The sequence below is a fragment of the Dipodomys ordii genome, unplaced genomic scaffold (genome assembly GCF_000151885.1).
Source record: "Dipodomys ordii isolate 6190 unplaced genomic scaffold, Dord_2.0 Scaffold41, whole genome shotgun sequence".
Taxonomy (NCBI): domain Eukaryota; kingdom Metazoa; phylum Chordata; class Mammalia; order Rodentia; family Heteromyidae; genus Dipodomys; species Dipodomys ordii.
Window position 1 is genome coordinate 2551249 of NW_012267257.1, and position 22270 is coordinate 2573518.

The window sequence follows — 22270 nt, forward strand, 5'->3', positions numbered from 1 at the left end:
TTACACATAGATCAGAGTAATTAAAAATGAGATTTTTGTCAGAACAAAAAAAAATGCTTACCAAAAGGCAGAGACAGGAATGCAAACAATACGCCTGGCTGTCATTGTCTGTAATCTGGAGCTAGTCAGGTTTGGCTCTGGACCTTCTCCAATTGTTTTACAACTTTCTAGACATGGGGTGTATCAACTGAACACTTTTATTAAGCAGCTTTGATAGGATATTTGAAATGATAGGTTGTTGAGAAAGCTTACCATTGTCCTTTTTACAGGTTTTATTTCACAATTGGAGCTTCCGGTTTTAATCATTTACAGCTTACATTCATTCATTCAACACATTTTTGTTGAACACCAGTCATAGTACCAGTTATTGTGTTGGATGCTAAGGATATAGCAATAAATGACAGATTTAGTCTTTGAAGACTTTATAAGACATACATTTGTAGGGCTTTAACTCTCCTAACACTATGTAAATCAGATTATCTCCATGAGCTTAGAGATTGGGAGGGGGCATTTTGTTATATAATAATTGTGATGTGATTATAAATTTTCAAATACTTGTTCATAGTTAACCATCTCTCAGTTTTCCTAATTTAGAATTAGGAATTAATAGAAGTAGACATCTAATCCCATACATAAAAAAGACTCTTTTTTTTTAGTATCTTTCCAAATAGAACCCTATAAAGCTAGCACCTTTTATTCTGCTATTTTACTACCATAACAACAAAGCATGTGTCTAGCACACAAAAGTGCTTCTAACATATAAAACCAAACTCTGTCGATTACCTCCTATTCTTTTCATCTTCCTTGTATTCAGAAGGCTTTACCTTTTCTAGATGAACTTTGTCTCATCCTTCTGTCTGCCGATGAAACAAATGATTTGTATTTGAAATGTGGATTCTCCAGAAGAAAGTGCTTACTTAATCACAAGCCCTCGTGTTTTATTCTACTCCACAATAAAGGCTCTTACATAAAAAGCATGCCCTACTGCACTTGCCCAAGCAGAGACAATACCTTGTAACTATATAACCCCTTTTTTTGTTTATTATTGTTATTATTGCTGTTATTGTTTTTAACATAGGCAGGTAGCAGTGAGCTTCACCTGGATTTCAAGAGACTCCTTTGTTCTCCTCTCATCAAGCTTGGAAACTTGGAGAAACCCAAGGGTTCTTTAGGGATTAAATATTGGTCCCTTAACAAGGAATAGTGCATTTTAACAGCAGGATTCAATGAAGTCACATAATAATGACAGATTGATTTAAATGTATGAGTTAATTAGATGTCTGTCCCTTATCCCCTGTCTGCTATCATAAAAAAGGAAACGAGCAGGCTTTGTGTGCATCAGGTAGACTTGGGCAGTGTGGTCTAGAAGTATTCTTGTAAAAAAAGAAAGAAAAGAAAAGAAAGAAAGATTGAATCTGAGTCTAACCAACCTTCTAAATAATAACAATCCACAAGAAACACAGAAATAAGGAGTATATTAAAAAAAAACATACCATAATGAAATAAAATGTAGACTATTTGAAAGTTGACTGACAAAACGGTTTCTTAACCAGCAAGAAGGAAAAAGGAAATAGCGGTAACCTATAAATTAAAGGACTCAAGCCTCAAGCTCCATCAAACAATTGCAGGCATGGGGCTTAATGCATTTTATTTCAACTACTAAAATGTGAACGAATAAAATTTAGACCACTGGAGGACAAATTGAAACACTGAATATTTTATGAATTAAGGAATCTGATTACAAGGATCTTTTAGGTATAATAATCAACTTTCCCATGGTATATTATCAACAGGAAACTTTATGACATTTTTATGGATGGGATAGTATGTTGAGGATTACTTCAAAATCATGTGGCTGATGGAAGGAACAGGGTGAGAGATGTTGATGAAGCATGATTGACCATGGGTGAAAACCACTACAGCCACATGTGGTCTCTGCCTCTGGATGTGTAATGGACATTTTTCCCAAGAAGAGGGAGGGAGAGAAAGAGAGATTGAAGGAAGGAAGAAGGGAAGGGAGAAGATAGAGAGGAAAAGGGGGAAAGGGAGAGAAATGAAGGAAGAGGAAAGGAAAGAGTAAAAACAAGGTATAAAATAGAAAATACTACTAATGCAAAAGGAAGCATATTGCCACAATATATTTAGAATTCATGCAAATCAACAAGAAGAAAAGAATCCGCTTAGTGAGAAAATTAGCAAGGGATTTAAACAGGCACTTCACAGAGGAAAAGAATATCCCAATGGCCATCAATCTTATTATTAGCAAAGCACCAATAAAGACTATCATGAGAATACTCTGTTTCACCAGAAGACTACCAAAGGACGATACCAAGAAAAAGAATGACAGAATAAAATGAGTGTCACTCTGGCATGTTAATCGACACTGAAAATTTGTGTCTTGATTCCAAGAAGGAAGTTTGTAGCCTGGTGAGTAATCCCAGTTTCTGGAATCAACCAGAGCTGGCTTAGAGTTTGGCTCTACTCCTCACTAGTCACATGAGGGTGGAAAAAAGTCATTTAAATTTGGTTTATGTTTCAGTGTTTAATCCATGGAAAGACAACACACTACTTCAAAAGGCTATTGGGATTAAACAGCATTGTGTTTATGAAATAACCCCTAGTACCTAGCACTTAGGAAACACTCAACAAATGGGAAAGCTATATTGGCAGTGACTTTAAGTTTTAAGCCAGCTTTTTCCCTTTTGCATTTCCAAGCTATGCAAAAGCTGGGGAAGGTAGGAAGGTATGAATGCTGAGATTTTACAACCAATGAAGTTACATAATGGGTTACATTACTGGTCTTGTAAACCCATCCTTACTTGGCTCTATAGTCTTTCTAGATCAGTACAAGAACCCCTACAAGTTCAGCAAGTACAGATTTGCTACAGTAACCTCCAAAGCCTCTGCCCACTTGTTGCTATCCATTGATAACATGCTAAATGTGTAAGATACATATGAGTCACTGGGCTGTAAAGACTAGAGAAAGATAAAATCAATTACAAGACATAATCTGACACAGTTCTTAGGACTTAATTTTTACTGTTTAAATATCTTTTTTTTTCGTCAGTTATAGGTCTTGAACTCATGGCCTGGGCACTGTCCCTGAACTTCTTTTGCTCAAGGCTAGTACTCTACCACTTGAAGCAACAGTGCCGCTTTTCTGGTGGTTAATTGGAGATAAGAGTCTCATGGAGGGCTGGGAAGGTGGCTCAGTGGTAGAGAGCTTGCCTCGCACGCATGAGCCCCTGGGTTTAATTCCTCAGCACCACATAAGCAGAAAAAGCCAGGAGTGGCGCTATGGCTCAAGGGGTAGAGCACTAGCCTTGAGCTGAGGAGCTGAGGGACAGTGCCCAGGCCCAGAGTTCAGGCCCACGAGTGACAAAAAAAAAAAAAAGTCTCATAGACCTTCCTGCCCCAGCTGGCTTTGAACCAAGATTCTCAGATTTCAGCCTCCTGAATTGCTAGGATTAAAGGCATGAGCCAATGGCACCCAGCTTGCTATTTAAATATCTTTTTTAAAAAAATTGTTTAATTGTGAAAATACTGTACAGAGGGGTTACAATTACATGGGCAAGATAATGAGTACATTTCTTGTCAAGCATTGTAGCCTCCTCCTTTGTTTCCCCTTCCCATCCCTTCCCACCCTCCCCTCCATTTAAATATCTTAAGGGATCTTTTTTCTTTCCATTTTTTTCTGTATCATCATTATCTTAGAAGTTTTAGAAAAGCAATGCTTGTATCCTCTGTTCCTTCTTAAATCTATAGCACCTGTTAAAAATATCATGAATACTTCAGATTGGCCAAAACTTCAAATGAAGCCAAGGATTTCAAGTCTAATACATTTTTTCCCATAGAGCCAGGCTTACATTAAGGTGATCTTTATCATCAGTGATTAGCAAAGTGACTTACATTTGCTGCAGAAAATAAAAAGACAGTAAAAATAAGTCATCCTAGAAAAAAAAATGTGAACATTGAATACAAGCTCCTCCCTATATGCTTTTACAAAATTGTGGTAAAGCATGTTATCTTGGAACATTTACTTTCTAAAATATTAAGAACATTTTCCGGGCTAGCAAGGTGGCTTAGTGGTAGATCGCTTGCCTAGCAGTCATGAAACCCTGGGTTTGATTCCTCAGTACCACATAAACAGAAAAAGCTGGAATTGGTGCTGTGGCTCAAGTGGTAGAGTGCTAGTCTTGCGCAAAAGAAGCTCAGAGATAGTGCCCAGGCCCTGAGTTCAAGACCCAGGACTAGCAAAAAAAAATTCCATGGTGAATTTTTCCTAAAATATTATTTTAATGGCTATCACAAGACCGTTATTCAACTATTTCACAATTTTCAGATATTTTGATCTTTGTTTTCAATGTCTTCATATAAGAATATTTGTTCACATTACCTGATGATTTTGATACAAGCAGAATAATAGGTTTTCTTTCATTCAGATTGATCTTAAACTCATGATCCACTTACCTCAGCCTCCCTAGTACAGGATTATAGACATGCAAGCCCAGCCAAATTATAGGTTCTGAATGAAATCACAGCACTCAAATATGTGGATGGTTTAAAATTTTTTACAACATTCTCAAATTTCCTTCCTAAACTTATCAATTCATAATTCATATAAGTCACTTGATGCTGGCTCCCTGGGGATTAGACTGTTATTTTCATCTCTCCCTGATTTATTAGGTAGAAAATGAGCTCTTCACTTTAATTTTGTAATAACTTTCATTAGAGCTAGATTTTAAGTAAACAAACCAATTTTGGTCATGATGGGAGGGGGAAATAAGAAATTATTTAACTCACACTCTCCTCCCTCTGTGTCTTGATGTTGACTACAGCATGGACATACACTATGCTGGGTATATCTTCCCATGGTGGAATGATTTCCAACTAAATGTCATCTGCTTATGACGAGTCCTCTGCAGAAAACAGGTATGAAGCTGGAGGAGCAAGGTTAAGATAGAGTTATGCAGTGGAGGTACAGAAGAGGCGAAGGTCATACCTGTTGTGTTTCGTCCAGAGGAAAGAATGAAAACATAAAAGGCAAGGCAGGTTGAGGTCAGATTATGGAGAGCCTGGAATGCCAGAAGAGGAAGCAGGAGCAAGATCTAGTAGGGAATAAAGAAGTCCCTAAAGAGACGTGACCGGGGAGAAGGGTTAGTTGGTAGATGATCACAGGTAACAAGTAGATAAATGAACCAGGATGAAAGATGTGGCAGGAGAACATTTTCCAAAGGAAACAACAAAATTACTAAGGGCAAAGGGAAGGACTTGGATAATGAAGAGAGAACTGGAAGACCTCATTGTCTTTTTTCCCTGCCTATTACTACAGAGCCCCATGGTCCTAAGCAGTAAAGATGGATTGCCTGCAGAGATGGCTGGTGGACACCATGCTTCCAGGTGAGGCTCTGCTTCGTGCTTCACCCTCTGATCCATGTAGGAATGATTCCTGAGGTCTGAAGAATTCCACAGGATGTGCCTTGTTGACCACATTCTACTTGCTTCAGATAATGGAATTTAATCTTAGGGCACAAATAAACCTACCAACAAGATACTGTCTCATGAATCCGACAGCAATCCGCAACAGTAACTAATCAGAACACACGTCTCAAGAGATTATGGTACTTTGCATTGTCCCTCAATGGCTAGGTGACAAGTGAAATATCTTTTCTAGTCTTTCCTTCAGACAGGTTCAGCTCCAAAGATGTGCAGCTAGTATTTGTCCATCAGCTTTTGCTCAGAAGGGAACTGCACTTGGGTTAATGCTCTTACTGCCATCATCTTGGAATTTGAAGTATTTTATCAATGAACTTGTGCTTTGTAAGGGAAGATGATGTGACAATGGAGCTATGTAGGGAGATACCATAATATTCATGTCCTTGCCTCTTCATAGGTGGCATGTCCAGTGTTCTATTAGTATAGTTCTCTAGTGGTTTTGTGATATATAGGAATTCAGAAAGATTTAAAACAAGTAGATGTGTTCAGCCTATGCCTAGGTAAGAGAAGTTGCAGCTGCTATGGTCTGGATGAGGGCCCCCAAAAGCCCATAAGTAAAATCTTGGCCCCAAGGATAGTGGCATTGGGAGATACTCTGGACCTTTAAGATGTAAGGCTTAATGGTTGATCCTTAGGTCACTGAGGGCATACTTTCCTTTCCTCACTCTTCCTTCCTCCTCCCTTTCACTCCTTCCTACCCTCCTCCTTCCCTCTCCCACTTCCCCATGTTAGGGATAAAACTTGAGTCTTACATATACTAAGTAGATGCTCTACAATGGAGCTATATTCCCAGCTCAACCTTTTCTCTTAAAGGTTGTCTTAGGTATTTCCTTGTAGTGACATGAAGTTGACTGACACAGGAACTGCTATCCCCAAGAGGCCATACTCTATCCAAACCTGTGCTTGCTTCAAATGAAGGAAGAAGGAAAAGGGGTTCTAAGAAATATAAACAGCCAAAGAAGTTCACCAAATCCTTTCCCTGTGTTAATTAAGCATGGACCCTGCAAAGGATATAAAAAGAAGGCAGGACAAGAGAAAACCATGGTTCTGGTTCTTTTCAGTATTTTCTTAATCATCAGAACTCAAAAGTAGAGTGTTGATAGAAGTTGCCTTTATCAAGAAATAAAACGAAAACAGAGAAGCTAGTTTTGTGCAGAGTAGAAATGCGTGTATGAACTATGAAATACAAATAGTGTAATTTCAGAGATAATGGCTTCGTTATAATTGGCTTGGAAAACTAGCATTGCACAATACTGAGTAGAACAAGAGTAAAATAGTGCCCATCCTGGGGCCTGAACTCAGGACATGGTCACCATCTCTGAGCTTTTTTACCTACAGCTAACACTCTATCCCATGAGCTATAGCTCTACTTTTGGCTTTTTGATGGTTAATTGGAGATAAGAATCTTATGGACTTCCTTGCCCAGTCTAACTTTGAACCATTATCCTCCCATCTTGGCCTTCTAAATAGGTAGAATTACAGGAGTAAGCCTTAATTTTTAAGTTTTCTTTGCTAAGAATGACAGTAAATCACATATAGGAGTCATTTCCACCAGGCAAAATCAAGACTTGTGTATCAAAATCATTTTTTTTCCTGCTTTTTGAACTAGGGTCCTCACATTTTCTTGCTTTGATCTCTGCAAATAATGTAGCTATCTCTGCCCTCAAAACAGGCATGACTCTGAATCAAAGTTTCAGTCTTTTCAAGGTTCAATTCCTCATTTATAGAATGGGGATATTAACAATTCAGTTCAAGGAACCATATTATTTTATATGGATTGCATGAAATACTAGAAACAAAAGGCTTAACACATGAACTGTACATAAATGCTGACGTGTTCATTCCAATCATCACTAATGTCCACTGTCTATAACAGGGTGATATGGTTTGGATATGAAGTATCTCTTCAAAAGACTCACGTTTCAGGGGCCTGGTCCTCAGCTGGTGGCACTGTTTTGGGAAGTTCTGGGAACTACAGAAAATAGGCTCAAAGTGGAGGAAGGAGGTCACTGGTGCATGGGTCTTTGGAATATCTTGATCATGGCTTCTTCTGCTCCAGTTCTCAATGAAATGAAGAAGCCACACACAGTGGCCATGATATCCTGCCCAAGTATCAGGCTAAGCAACCATAAACCGAACCTTCTAAAAATGTGAGCCAAAATATGTCTTCTATTCTGTAAGTTGCTATGTCAAGTATTCCCATCACAGTGATGGAAAGCTAACTAGTGCAAAGGTTAAATGTCTAGTTGCTGCAATCATCCATGGTATTTCCCATAGATGGTGCTGGCGCAGCATTTTTATGTGCCCTTTTCTCTGTCCACTTCCACTTAGCTCTCTTTCTCTCTTCTGGAGGACAGAAATATCAGTCATTCTCTAATGTGGGGCTCCTTGATGGGCTGGTGTTCCTAAGTCACTGGCATCTTATAGATACTGACTCCAGGCAGGTCACTCTTCTCTAGCCCCATTTTGTATGGCCAGATGTTGTGAAAAGTACTCAAGAAACTCCAAGAGAAGGCCATCGGGCTACAGAGGTCCCTTTGACACTTCTTAGAAGAAGATCTTGTGATTAGCAGGTGCACTATATATCTGTCTCCTCCATGACAGTCAATACAGCTGCCATCTAAGATGATCCTTTAAAGTTTGGGGAAAGGTGAATCTTTTTGGTGATGTGTCCACTGATCTTAGTTCAAAAACATACTTAAGTATATTTTTTGAGCTAGACCTCACCCCTGAAATCATAATTGTATATTTGAATGCACAGAACAAAATTAGATACTTGAGGGCCGGGAAGGTGGCTCAGTGGTACAGCGCTTGCCTTGCATGCATGAGGCCCTGGGTTCAATTCCTCAGCACCACATAAGCAGGGGGGAAAAAAGCAAAATTAGATACTTGATATTGTCATCACACTGATGACATCCCAACAGCATTACTCAGCAAACCTCCAATTGAGCTTCTCAGGTTATGATATGCAGATGACTGCCATGAAAAGAACCTGGATGTGCTTACAAATGCCAATTCCTGGGCCAGACTCTTAGGTCTCCTGAAACAGAGGATCTGTGAATTAGAAGCTCAGGAATTTGTATTTCAGCAGGCTTTGCAGGCAACTCTTTTAAGGGTTTATAGGTAGCAGTGGGCAGAAGAGAATTAACAATGCCAGAAATGAATTACAGGCACATTCCATGTCAAACTCAATCCACATGCCATGTTTCTCCTGAAGTTCTTCCTGAAGATTTGGTTGGGCATAATATTGCAGTCCACAGTTCCTCTGAGGTCTTGGAGATTTGAAGGTTACCTTGCAGAATTGTCTCTGTTGAGATTTAAAGCAGCTTTCTGGAAGTGGACTGAAAATCTGGATTTGAGGAAAGGCTCTGGAGGACTCTGAAGAAAAGCATAATAAGACTCCAGTAAGCAAGTTTTTGGAATGCAGGCAGGCATCAAACTCCCAAATAAGCTTGGGTTTTAGGAAGATATCCTGGTAGGTGCAAGGCAGGACATTTGTAGGAAAACCAATTTCTAGTTCTTCAACTTGTACAGTCCATTTATCCGATATTGCGTGTCATTCTGCTGCTTCCCATCTCCCTCCTTTTTTCCAAACCCTGTTCTTCCATGTTAGAAAAGAAAACAAACAGACCTGTCACCATCCCTTGATCCTTTCAGTGACCTGAGACCTACAGACTTGGAAGTGCTATGAAGGAAAAGCAACTGGCAATAATGATTCGCTGAGAAGAAATTAGTACTTCAACCAAATGTCACTCTGTGCTTCCAACCCTGTCTTCTCAGAAGACTCTTGATAACACAGTTGCAAGTGTTGTGGCCAAGCAATTCCAGTTATGGGAATGTCACCAAAAAAAAAAAAAAAAAGCAAAAAAAACAAGGAATCAGAGCTTTGAGATATCTTCACTTTAGCATTTTCATGTCACCTCCCTGCAGTATACAAGGCCTTACCATCCATAGCCAGAAAAGGGGACCACTCTCTCTCTTCAATACAGTATCTACAGTAGGGGGCTGGAAAAGTCATCAAAAGCATTAAAGGTATTGGGGCTGTTTACTTCACATTCCTCTCTATCTGCTGCCCAATTAACATGATTTGCAGCTGAAAAAATAATACTCTCCTCAGTCAGAGATAAATTGAGTCCTGAACTGTGAAACAAAGGGGAGAGAGGCGATGATGTTTATAAAAGTTATTGCAAACAAATGTACTTCAAAAGGAACTCTGGTGACAGATTCCATTTCACAGTGTCCTCACAGTTCTTCTCAGCCTCTTGAGACCCTTTCCTTAAGCTTTGCTGTATCTTTTCACCACTGGATCTGTTGCTTTGAGATGTAATGCAATGTGTGAAATGTAGCTCAGCTAGACTCTAGGCCTATTCTGTCCAATGCAGTAGTTATTGAATACTGGAAAGATGACTGGTCCTAACTAAGGTATTCTGTAAGTGTAAAATGCATTCTTGCAAAGAGTTGCAGAAAAGTTTCAAACATTCATCAACAGTGTCTGTATTAATACCATGTTAGAATTAAAATGTTTTGGATATATTGGCTTAAGTAAAATGCTTCATTACAAATATACCTCACTTGTTTGCCTACTAGAAAACTGAACATTTTTGTTGTGGCTCATATTGTATTTCTAGAACGATAGTCTACCAGTCTAAACTGTGGGTGAGCAGCCTCTGAAAAGGGTTACTGGGAATTTGAAAGTTAAGTGCTGATTGGTCAATGGAGTTGAGGGGATTTGAGGCTAGCAGTGACCCCTCTTGCTGAAAAGAGGAATATCTATGACAAGGCGGCAGCCTCAGCATGTGGAAACCAGGCTCACAGATTGTAAACCTGCTTTCTTTGTGGTTCTAATACTTACTTAACCTCAAAGGAACTTTAATATTTAAACCAAATGGCATGTGAGATTTCAGTAGGCTGATGTATGACTCTCCATTGAGAAATCCTATTGAGGTCTCTGTGCAGCTGAGCTCCAGTCTCCATATCCCATTGGAAGTCTGGCACAGCACTAATGAGCTGATGAAATTTTTTTCTCACTTGTTTGATATTAAATAGGAGAGCCTTTCGAATTAAACGTTTACAGATAGTGTGAAAACTGGAAGTATGGGTTTTAGCTGAGCCAACTACAACAGATCCAAAGGCTGCAAGTTGCCTGCTGCTGAGAGAACAGTGCTTCTGGCTCCCATGGTGAGCTCCTCTACCAGTCTGGGGAAGTCAAAGCTGTTTGCCAACTTCCTCTTTTCCAGAGGTGAATTACACAACCACCAAGCTCAGTGACTTTACTGTGGGCCCAGCCCCATCCCAAACAACATGATTTCAGATAACCACAACATTGAATAACAGCATTGAAAATAATAATAATGAGAGTGCTTACTTAGTGTCTACTTTAAATATAGAAGTTCACATAATTTTCAGCACGTTTTTAAGCTATTTTTTTATTATCTTGAAGTAGTTCTTCAGTATTGCTTGACATAAGGTTCTTCTTTTGACTTGTTCTGTTGTTGTTGTTCTTTTAGAAGTATATTTTTCTTTCTTTTTCTAAAGTTGCCTAAGCTAGTGATAGAGTTAGCTGCAAATCCAGACTGTCTGACCAGAATCCATACTCAGAACCATTGAGCTATTCATGTAAAACATAATATATTAAAATCTCAACAGTATCAATCAGATACAGCAAAATGACCAGTCAAGACTTCAGCCATTCAGAAAGACAAGGGCATGTGTATAAGCCAGCACTAACATGTAAAGATTTCTTTTTTAATACAGCTTTTTGGATTAAAGTGGGGCCCAGTGCTTGTCTAGATCCCTAGAAAGGATTTTAGTGTACACAAACCTGAGAACTGTTCCAGGGTATTATCTTAGTATAATTTTCTGAAATTGGAAGTCACCGGGTATAGACAAGAAAAACTTTCATTGTGAAGTTACTTCTTCAAATCCCAACTCCAGGTAAAACATGAAAACGGATAGAAGTAACTTCTGCTCAGACCTCCATTCTCTACTTCTGCTCCTGCCATATGGCTCCAGGTGACCATAAAGCTGATTAATAACACAGGATAATGAAAAACTGCTGGTGAACTGGATTAAGAGATCCATATTTGAATTATAATTCTGTCACTTGCCTATCGTGTGGGCCTTTGTCTTTCCTTGGCAATAGTTGTGCCTACCCACAATTCTCTAGAATGTGACAGATGACCAAATTAAGCTTTCCTTAATCAAAGAAATCATTATGTGTGATAACAAGAACATCTTGCCTTAGTGAATTTTCCATCATGCTTGCTTTTCTTGAATGGGGGTGAATATCCAATCCCTGGTGGAGTTTTCCCTTCTATGAAATCTCTCTGCCTGGCTAAGTCTCCTGGCTAAGTCCATGACAAAGAGTCTCCACGTGACTTTCCTAAGGGAGAGTATAAGCAGTGGGAAGGTAAGTGAGGAAATCAGAGATTGGGTAAAGATATATAAAAAGAATCTAGAAGATAAATGTGTCAGCAGCTAGCCTAGCACTCAAAGCATTTGTAGAAAACCCCCTGCCATATGCTCCTTTGTTTTCTCTCATTTCACATAAGAATATGAGAAAAGGGGTACTATGATTCTTTGGGGTCCTTGTAGAAAATATTCTTTAAACAATAATATTTTAAGCCAATGTAGTGGCTCAAGCCTGTAATCCTAGCTACTCAGGAGGCTGAGATCTGAGGATTATGACTCTCAGATCTTAGAAAGCCTGTGAAACTCTTACCTCCATTAAAAACCTGGAAATGGAGCTGTGGTTCAAGTTGTAGAACACTAGCTTTGAGCAAAAAAGCTCAGGGACGGTGCCCAGATCCTGAGTTCAAGCCACACAACTGACACTAATAATATAGCAATAGTAATAATAGTAAGCCAATAGAAAGCATGTATAGGTGAGAGAGGCCAATGTTTGACAACAATTCAGAACAAAAGAAACTCTTTTCCAAGTAGACTGAAGTGCATATAAAAGAGAAAAATTAGAGGTACCATAGATATCTTTCTTTCTGTGTGTGTGTGTGTGTGTGTGTGTGTGTGTGTGTGTGTGTGTGTGTCCAGGGCATGCACTGGACTTCAAGCTTAAATTCAGGGCCCAGGTGCCATCTCTTACCTTTTCACTCAGTGCTTAGTACTCTACCACTTGGGCCACAGCTCTACTGTTAGTTTTTTGGTGGTTAGTTGAAGATAAGAATATCATGGACTTTCCTGCCTGGGATGGCTTTGAACCATGATCCTTAGATACCAGCCCCCTGAGAAGTTAGGATTATAGGCATGAACCACCAGCACCCACCTTCTTTCTACTTTATCTTTTGTCAGGCATCAAACTTCATACTAAATTAGAACAAGAGGGGTTTTCTATGAAGTGGTTTTCTTTTTTTTTTCTTTTTTTTGGGGGGGGTCCAGTTGTGGGGCCTGAACTCTGGGCCTGGGCGCTGCCCCTTAGCTCTTCAGCTCAAGGCTAGCGCTCTACCACTTGAGCCATAGCGCCACTTCTGGCTTTTGTCTTTTTGCTCATGTGGTGCTGGGGAATCGAACCCAGGGCCTCAGGCATGCAAGGCAAGCGCTCTACCACTGGGCTACCTCCCCAGCCCTGAAGTGGTTTTCTTTATGGCACCTTGCTCAAGACTCTCAAAGCTACAAATAAAGTCAGAAGGCATTGTTCCTGATTCTAAAGACTCATGAAGAATTGATACATGGAAAAATGCAATCACCCAAGTTAATCAGAAAAAGCACTGACATCTAGGGTAAGCATGCTGACATTCAGAGAGTTACATGTGCTCACACTTTGGTTTTCAGACAAATAAATGGCCAGTTGTGTCCGTGTGTTAGGTTCTGATGGAAAGGGAGCCTCAAGCTTCTGTTCTTGGGGTTGGGGGCACTGTTCATGTTTGACTCTTTGTGAATCCCTTCCTTGTTTTCCCTGTATTGCTCATTCTCCCTATGGATCTTATTAACCCTTTGGGTTTTTTTAATCTCTGCTGCCAACTGTAGTGCATACAGAATCTCTTCATTAACTTACTAAACCTTGAAGTGTTAACTTTCAAATAACTTATGCAAATTGGAGGAGGAAAATGCCGTAGCTGTTGTCAATATGCTGTGCAGAAACATTTCTTAACACGTGTCAACTCTGCAGCTCACTTAACTTTTCCAGATGTGGCTGGCTAGGCAGCAGAGATAGTGACATTGCAGATGGATGGCCACAGCCCCACTGCTGGTGGATGAACCTGGGTGCCTTTGATGTGATGGGGTGATTCTGCTCATCTATTACCCAGAAGGAAAAGCAATTTTCTTCTATGGGATTCTCAGTTTATTCCCACCTCAAGGAGATCATGTAATCTTCATCATAGATTAGCACTCAGAGTTTAGGTTTGGGGCTTTCATTCCTGCAACTGAGCTTGTAGCCAGAGTCCCTTGGAGTCAGGATAAAGATAATGCCAAGGAGATTATCGGAGAAGGCGATTCTCTTTAAAGGGTGTGTGTGTGTGTAAACTGTCTTTCACCTGTTTTATCATTATATTCTAAACATACAAAGCAAGTTGCCTATGTCCCATAAAGTGATAAATATTTAACCTGCTCACATCCTGTATATACAAATTTCAATGTATAATGCCATTTTTTTATTCCCAGAAGGAAAATAACGATGGTTAAAATCTGAAGAAGAGGAAAAAAGTACCTTTCCTCTTCTTAGAAGACAGAGGTAATTTAAAAAAAAATAATATTGGGCTTTTGGCCAGGCACTGATGGCTCACGCCTGTAATCCTAGCTATTCAGGAGGCTGAGATCTGAGGATCGAGGTTCAAAGCCAGCCCGAGCAAGAAACTCTGTGAGACTCTTATCTCCAATAAACCACTCAGAAAACCAGAAGTGGTGCTGTGGCTCAAGTAGTGGAGTGCTCACCTTGAGCTGGAGAGCTGAGGGACAGCGCCCAAGCGCAGAACTCAAGCCCCATGACTCACGACAGAAAAAAAAGAAAGAAAAGAAAAGAAGAAAAGAAAAAGGGGGGGTTGTTTTTTCTTCTTCAGCAGGAAGAAGTAGGATTGTGAATTTTTGCTTTTTGTTTTTGAAGATCATAAGATTTTTTTAAAAAGATGTACTGCTAATTGTGTAAAAGCTACTTGACTATGCCAAAATGCATGAGATTCTCATAAACATAATTACGCAAATTAGAAACAAATGGTGTGTTCAAAAATTCAAGGAAATAGTCTGGTGCACAGGTAATAAAGACTTGGATAAATGAATCTGCATATTTATTTTAAGTTCCTCAAGAGTTTACAGGCCACACAGTGTTCCCTTGATGCAAGATATCAGAGCCCCTCTGTAGAATTCTCTTATACATGTTGGGGAGGATACATGTTAATCACCAGACTCTAGCCCTTTCCTGGCTTTTACATGAGGTGGGGGTGGGGGAGGGCTTGAATACAGGGTTTGGGTGCTGTCCCGGAGCTTTCTTGCATAAGGCTTTATCACTTGAGCTGCCACTCTGCTTCCAGCTTTTGGGGGATGGTAAATTGAAGATAAGACTCTCATGGATTTTCATATCCAGAGTGGCTTCAAACTGCAATCCTCAGCCCTCCTGAGTAGCTTGTATTACAGTCATGAGCCATAGGTGCCTGGCTTTTTTTTACAACTGTGAGCAGCACATTGCTCTTCTACTGTTACTAGGGATCCTTTAATTCCTCCTCTTTTTTCTCTTTGCGATCTCTAGATGCAGTCATCATCTTTTACTCATCTTCTAGTCAGAGGCAATTGCAGACTCACATTACAATTAAGAAAGACTGGTTTTGGGATGAGGGTTACCATGACTTCATAGAAAGAGCTCAGTAGTGAACTTTCTCTTTCAATGTCATTGAAGAGTTGGAGGAGTATTGATTAGTTCTGCTTTGAAGGCCTTGTAGAATTCCTCTGTAAATTCATCTAGTCCTGGACTTTTCTTAGATGGGAGGTCTCTTATTGCTGTTTCTATTTTGATGCTTGATATGGGTCTGTTAAGTTGGTTTCACTCATCCTGGTTTAGTTTCAGCATGTCTTCCAGATTCTCAAACTTATTGGCATAAAGGTTTGAGGAGTATTCCCTTATAATGTTATGAATCTTGATTGCTTCTGTGGTGATGTTTCCATTCTCATCTTTGAGTTTGTTTATTTGGGTGTGTTCTCTTCTTTTTCTGAAAAGATTTGCTAAGGGGCTATCAATTTTGTTAATTTTTTTGTATTAAATGTTTTTTAATTGTGAAAATATTGTACAGAGGGGTTACAATTACATGGGCAAGATAATGAGTACATTTCTTATCAAGCATTGTACCCAATCCTCCCCTTTCCCCCCTTTCCCCCCCCCACACCAAAATTGTAAAGTTCGTTTTCGACATAATGACTTGTACATCTCATTGTTGCAATGGGTCCACCTGTATCCCTATTGTAAGGGGCTGTCAATTATTTTGTTAATTTTTTTGAAGAACCATCTCTTTGTTTTGTTGATTCTTTCTATTTTTGGGGGGGGATTCTAATTCATTCAATTATGATTTGATTTTAATTATTTGTTTCCATCTACAGGATTGGGTTTAGCTTGCTGCTCTTTTTCAAGGAGGTTTCGATGTGTCATTAAATTGTTAGTTTCAGATCTCTCCAATTTGTTGATGTAGGAACTCAGAGCTATAAATTTGCCTCTGTGTACTGCCTTTGCTCAGAGGAGCTGGTAGTTTGTGTGTTCATTTTTGTTGAGTATCATGAACATTTGAATTTCCTTTCTAATCTTTTCCATGACCCACTTGTGCTTCAACAGTGTGTTGTTCAGCCTCCATGTGATGCCGGACTTTCTTTGGTGGCTTTTGGTGTTGAGTTCTAATTTTATTCCCTGTGGTCTGAGAATGATAGGGACACATTTTTTTTTTCTTACTTGCTATTGTTTCTAACATATTTATAATGTACCGGTGATTTTTTTTTTGTTTCTTGGTATGTTCCTCCCCCATGGTATAACCCCTGTTTTCACTGTATTTGATGTCAGTTGTCTTGCATCTTGCATATATACTTCTCTAATTCAGGGAGGGGAAGGGAAAAAAACGGGTTGACCCATTGTAACATAGATGTACAAGACACTATGTTCAAAATGAACTTTACAACGTTGGCAGGGGGTGGGGGGATGGGAGGGGTACGGGGTGTAATTGTGAAGGTGGGAATGAAGGGATTGTAGGGGAGAAACAAGGAGGAGGCAACAATGCTTGATAGGAAATGTACTCACTACCTTGCTCATGTAGTTGTAACCCCTCTGTATAGTATTTTTACCATAAAAAATGTACAAAAAAAAAGAAAGACTGTGACTGTCACTCTTAACTCAGTAAACTGGGCACAATATTTTGACATCACAGTAGCTTTAGTTTAAGATGTTTTAAGATATCTTATTTAATATATTTATATATATTATATATCTTATATATATCTTAAGATATTTAAGTTAAGATGTTTTCCATGAGTATACAATTGAGAAAGTTACTGAACTATGGTTTTCTCATCTAAAACTGGGTTAATATTCAGTTTGTAGAGATATGGTGAGCCTGAAGACCACACATATAAAACCACAGCATAATACAACAGAATAGACTTCCCATCCACATATATAGCCATTTGTAATAGCAATATGGAAGCCCTCACTTTCTCTTCTGCTAAATACAAAGTTACACGTAATTGCTTATAAATGAGTCAACATGAGTGTGGGCATTTAGAATGTACATTTAGAAGTCTTTAGAAGGTCCACAAAACAGAACTTTATAGTAGTCTTTATTCTTTATTCCAGAAGGTCAATCTGGTCTAAGTCCAGTTCTCAGATTGACATCAAATTTAAAACTGCATATATGGGTTGGGGATATAGCTCAGTAATGGAGTTTTCCTAGCATGCCCAAGGTCCTGGGTTTAATCCACAGCAACATAAAAAACAAACATACTTTTATAAGCAATTGATTTTGAAAGTTTTTTTTTGTCGGTCGTGGGGCTTGAACTCGGGGCTTGGGTGCTGTCCCTGAACTCTTCAGTTCAAGTAGAGCGCTCTAACACTTGAGCCACAGCACCCCTTCTGGTTTTCTAGTGGTTTATTGGAGATAAGATTCTCACAGACTTTCCTGCCTGGGCTGGCTTTGAACCGCCATCCTCAGATCTCAGCCTCCTGAGTAGCTAGGATTACAGGCGTGAGCCACTGGTGCCCGGCTTTGAAAGACTTTTTTTTTTTTTAAAGGAAAGATTGATTGCTTATAATGCTGTGCCAAGCACTGGTGGCTCACACCTATAATCTTAGCTACTCAAGAGGCTAAGATCTGAAGATTGCAGTTCAAAGCCAGACCATAGAAGAAAGGCTATGAGACTTATCTCCAACTAACCATCAAAAAGCTTAGGAACAATGCCCAGGCCCTGAGTTCAGGTGCCAGGACTGGCACATGCATACACACACACACACAACAACAACAACAACAACAACAACAACAAAACTAAACCAAAAAAAAGACAAAAGAAAGCTAGTATTATGCCTTATTAGAATATTCACTGTAACTTAGTTTGAAAATGACAATTGACAATTGATATTTTTAAATTTACTTTGTTGTTATTATAAAGGTGATGTGTAAAGGGATTACAGTTACATAAGTCAAGTAATGAGTACATTTCCTGTTGTATAATGTCATCCCTTTCCCCAATCTCTCCCATTCCCTCCCTCTGGTCTCCATCCATGAGTTATATAGTTCACTTTCAACAGTGTTCAGTGAGCCCATTACCCTTCTTCCCTTGAGTTCTATTTCCCCCTACCCTCCCAAAGATAGAAATACAAATAAACCATTCAGAAAGAAAAGAAAACAGAAACAACAACAAAAGAAACCTCTTGTTTCTGTATCTTGGAGCTCACTTTTTGTTGCAATCAAAACTTGCTTTAGCAGCTTTTGCCCTTCAATAAAAAAAAGTTTAAAATGATTTACTATTTTTTAATGTAAAAGACAGTCAGGTGCTCACACCTGTAATCGTAGTTACTCAGGAGGCTGAGATCTGAAAAGTCAGAGAGATTCTTCAATAAACTACTCAGAAAAAGCTGGAAGTGGCTCTGTGGCTCAAGTGGCAGAGTGCTAGCCTTGAGCACAAAAAGGCTCACGAACAGTGCCCAGGTCCTGAGTTCAAGCCCCAGGACTAGGGTAGGGGATGAGGGGAGAGGGAAGCAAAAGACTTAGGATAAATGGAAAAAAAATGTTTTGAATTTTAAATTTGTTTTCAAAATGCAAAAGATTCAAGATAAGAGGAAAATGTGAGGAACAAAGCAGGGAAGTTAGGGTCATTAAGAAATTTGGCCAAAAACATTTTCTGAAAAATTATATGCCAGGAAAGTAGCTACTGTATTCTAGGTTCACCTCCACTCATGCGTATGTTTCCCCACCATCAACATCCCCATCAAATGTATGTGACCTCTGATGAGCCTACATTGACTCATAATAACCACCAAAACTTCGTAATGACATTAGAGGGCTCTGTGATATTCCACTCTATGAGTCTTTTCTTTGCTTCACCATAAAAACTTCAGAGTTAGTTTACAGATGCCCACAAAATAATGAGATTTTTATATTGGGACATATTGTACAATATCCTTCCTTATTTGGTTTTGATTCCCATGGTTTCAGTTATCTCAAAAGCCATGCAAAAATATTAAATGGAAAACTCGAGAAATAAATAATCATAAGTTTTAAATTTTATCCCATTCTAAGCAATGTGATGAAATATTGGACCTTTCCACTGTCTTACCCAGGATGTGAATCACCCTTTAACCCAGCAGAGCCACATTGCATGTGATATCCATGCATAAGGCTCTTAGTAAGACATTTTCTCAGCTACCAGATGTGTATTCAAGAAACACTTATTGTACTGATAATGACCTTAAACACAAAAGGGGTGAGGTAAAGAAGGCTCCACAGCAGAAAACATGGAAAGACAATCAGTACTACTTTTTCTGGCAATATTTTAGGGCATAGAAACAAAAACATAGCATATTTGGTTTGTACTACCTATGGTTTCAAGCATCCAATAGGAGTTTTGGAACATATCTACTATGGATAGAGGGTACTCTTGTCTATATAGATCAGGGTGAAAAGAACTGATACCCTAACAATACTGAGTTTTCCTATCCATAAGCATGATCTTGTTCTCAGAGTTTTGTAGTTTCCTCACATAGATTTTTGTATGTATTTTGTGAGGTTTATACCTAATTATTAAACTTTTAGGTATGCTAAGGTAAATGGCATTGCATTTACTATTTCAAATTCCATTGTTTATTGCTGATACACAGAAAAGGGATTCGTTTGTGTTAATTTCCAAATACCCTGTATCTTTGCAGGACTCCTTTAGTTTCAATTTGTTTCTTTGGTCAATTCCTTTGAATGTTTTTACATAAATAGCAGTAAATGGAAACAGTTTTGTACCTTCATCTCAGTTGTTACCTTTTTCCCCCTTTTGTTGGCTTATTTCATTAGCCAGTTTTGTTTGTTTTTCAGTAAAATAAAGAAAAGGAGTGGTAAGAAGGTATACCTTTACTTTGTATCTGGTCTTAGTAAAAAGGCCTCCAGTTTTTCACTATTAAATAGATATCTAGAGTTTCTAGAATTCTTTCATGAGTTGAGAGTATTTCCTTCTGTTCCTACTTTACTAAAAGTTTTTTTTTAATCATGAATGAACACCGAATTTTGTCCATCAGTCTATTGATATTATTGTATGATTTTCTTTCTTTTTCTATTGGCACTCAGGACCTTATACTTGTTAAGTAAGCAGAGTACCATCTGAGCCATATCTGCAGCCTTTTTTGATTTTAGGTTTATTTTTCAAATAGGGTCTTGCTTGTTTTGCCTAAGCCAGCTGGGACAATCATCTTCCTACATAACACCTTCTGTGTAAGCTGGAATTACAGGCATGAACCACCATGCCTGGCTTCCTGTGAGTTTTCTTTTCTAGTCTGTTAATCTGTTAGATAACTGACATATATAATAAATCCCACTTGGTCAGATTGGGATAAATAAAATGAAACACTACCAAAAGAGTTTGGTTGCATTCTTTTCCTTTCCAATCAATAAAATAGTAATTGATTAGCATGAATCATCTGGTCCTAGGCTTTTTGTTGGGAGACGCTTTAAATTGCATTACTTGTTATAGATCTTTTTAAGTGTTTATGTACTATTGGGTCAATTTTGCTAGGTCATATGCATTTACTAATTTCTTCTGGATTTTCTATTTTATTAGATTCTATTAGATTTTTGTAGTATATTCTAATGATCTGGATTCCTTTTTTGTTTTTGTTTTTTGCTCATGGGGCTTGCACTCAGGGCCTGAAAGCTGTCCCTGAGCTTTTCCCCTCAAAGTTAGCACTCTACCATTTTGAGCCACAGCATCACTTCTGGTCTTCTGGCAGTTATTTGGAGATAAGTCTCATGGACTTTCTTGCTTGGACTGGCTTTGAACTGCTATCTTCAGATCTCAGTCTCCTCAATAGCTAAGATTAAAAGCATGAGTCACTGGTGCCTGGCCTGGATTTCTTTTTTTGTTGTGATGTCTGAATTTCTCATCTCTTATTGTGTTAATTTGGGTCCTATGCCTCTTCTCTTTCAGTTAGTTTTGCTAAATGTATATCTTATTTATTTTTTTCAAAGAACAAATTTTGTTTTGTTTTCCTTCATTCATTTCTTATTTGATCTTTATTATTTCTCTCCATTGCTTTTAGGTTTGACTTGTTCATGATTTTCTAGGAGTTTGAGATGCATTATTAGGTTATAGCTCTTATTTTTAAATATTTTTAAATATAGGCATATATGGATATAAACTTGCCCTTTTTCTGTGTCCCATAAGTTTTGGTGAGTTGTGCTTTTATTTTGACTTGCTCCTAGAATTTTTTTTGTTCCATTTCTTCAATGACTTTTCACATATTAGAATATTTTAATAATTTTCTCCTGTTGTTGACTTTTAGTTTAACTTCATTTAGCTCAGACAAAATGCAGAACATTATTACAATACTATTGTATTTCTAAGACTTCTTTTATGTCCTAAAATATGAGCTATTTTTATAGTTTCACAGTTATCTTCCTCTTCTGTGCATAGAATTCTTTTAAGTATCTTCTGAAATGCTTAGTTTTTATTCATCATAGATTTTTATTTTTTCTTTAATTATACATGATAATGTTGGTAAAGTAGATGGATAGTTAAAAGACTGACAATTTTTCTCAGATCTTGAAATATTTCATGCACATGCTTTCTTAGAATATTTCTGATGAGAAATTGGCTGTTATTTTGATAAGCCTGTCATTATTGATAAGTTGGTACTTTTCCTTTGCAGTTTACAATATTCTTTCCTTCTTCTCTACTCTTACCACTCTAACTATAATATGATATAGGTAGGTTATGTTCTAGCCTTGTCTCCTTGGATAGGCATCTTTCTAAATATGGGACAAATTTTTTGCTCTTATCCTGTTGACTGTATTTCTTTTGCCTTTAACCCCCATAATTCATACAATTGATATGTTTGTTCTTTTCCTCTTTTTCTTTTTTTTACAGTCCTTGGGTTTGAACTCAGGGCCTAGGCACTGTCCTTGGGCTCATTTTGATCAAGGCTAGGGCTTATCCACTTGAGTCACAGCTCTACTTATGTATTTTTAGTGGGTAATTGGAGATAATAGACTCATGGACTTTCCTGCCTGGGCTGGCTTTGAACTGTGATTCTCAGATCTTTTTTTCCATATTTTTTATTGTAAGGATACTGTACAGAGGGGTTACAGTTACATGAGTAGGG